This window comes from Odontomachus brunneus, unplaced genomic scaffold, assembly GCF_010583005.1.
Source record: "Odontomachus brunneus isolate Ranch 3 - 2012 unplaced genomic scaffold, Obru_v1 Obru_scaffold_452, whole genome shotgun sequence".
NCBI classification, from domain to species: Eukaryota; Metazoa; Arthropoda; class Insecta; order Hymenoptera; family Formicidae; genus Odontomachus; species Odontomachus brunneus.
Genome location: NW_022639902.1, coordinates 7191 through 8871, shown reverse-complemented (window position 1 = coordinate 8871; position 1681 = coordinate 7191).

Below are 1681 nucleotides of genomic sequence, written 5' to 3'. Positions count from 1 at the left end.
GCAATGAAATAGTAAATGGAATTCCGCATATTGCAGTTATAGGCGACGGAAGCTGGATGAAAAGATCATACAGAACAGGACGGTATGATTCCTTATCAGGTGTAGGTACAATATGTGGTGTACGAACAGGCAAAGTACTGCATATGGCGGTAAGAAACAAATATTGTGCAGTTTGCATGAAAGCGGAAAAATTGAAAAAAGAACCTACAATTCATAAATGTTATAAAAATTGGGGCAGAGACTGTAGTTCCACTAGTATGGAAGCAGATGCGATTGTAGAAGAGTTTCAGACAAGCGTGCAAAAACACGAATTAATTTATTCCACATTTATTGCGGATGGAGATAGCAGCGTATACAAAAAAATTGTACAGACAAATCCGTATCCGAATGTATTTGTTGAAAAAATTGAATGTCGTAACCATTTACTGCGCAATTTAGCAAATAAAATTAAAGAAATTGCGAAAACAAAAGGACGTTTTGGAAGATTAAGAAATGTTATTGCGAATCGTGTACTGAGAATTAGGACAACTGTGACAAAAGCTATGCAGTACCGTTTGGAAGAACAGAGCAGCATGGAGCAAAAGATAATGTCTTTAAAAATAGATCTTAGTAATGTGATAAGTCACGTTTTTGGCGAACATAATGAGTGCGCAAAAATAGGATATTTTTACGCTGGATTGCCGAAAGAAAACGAAGAAAATTATATTCCACAATTGAAAAGATATGGGTTATATGAAAAACTGCAAAATGCATTAAAACAAATTAGTTGGAATTCCAAAAGTTTATTACAGAATAAAGATAGTAACAGAGTAGAAACTTTTAATTCAGTAATATCAAAGTGTACTGGTGGAAAAAGAATAAACTTCGGTCTACGAGGATCGTACGAAACGCGTTGTTATGCTGCATTAGTCGCCTTCAATAGTCGTGAAGCTATAAGTCGTTTTACCTATGCTATAGGATCAAAACCAGGAGACATAACTGTGCAGTTTGAAAACATGAGAAAAAAGAATGTAGAAATTGCAAGTCATACGAAAAAACCATCACAACATTATATGAAACGTGCAGCTACTGACAAAGATTATGGTCTACAGGCAGATAAACTTGATGCTACACCAGCTGAAATGGAGTTAAGAAAAGCGCAACACATGAATATGCTGCAAAATTGGCAAAGGAAACGAGAATTAATTGAACAAGAAACTATAGAGCAAGTAGAAAATAATACATGGCGATATTATCGCAAAAAATTGATAACTGCTTCTCATTTCGGATACATATGTAAAATGAGAGAGAGTACCTCTTGTACTTCAAGAGTAAAATGTATTATATATCCCCAAGAATTAAATGTCGAATCAGTGCAACATGGGATAGAATATGAAGATGTTGCACGTAAAAGCATAGAAAGTGCACTGAATATTGACATAAAACGTTGCGGCTTATTTATAGATTCCGAGAAACCATTTTTAGGGCTTCGCCCGGTGGATTAATATAAGAAGATGGAATTGTGGAAATCAAGTGTCCTTATGCTGCACGTTTCTTAACACCTGAAAATGCAATTGCAGCTAATGTATCGAATTTGCGAGCATTATATAAAAATGAAAAAGATGAGGAAATGAAACGTAACCATATATATTATTATCAAATACAAGGGCAATTACATATCACGCAGCGTAAGTACTGCATT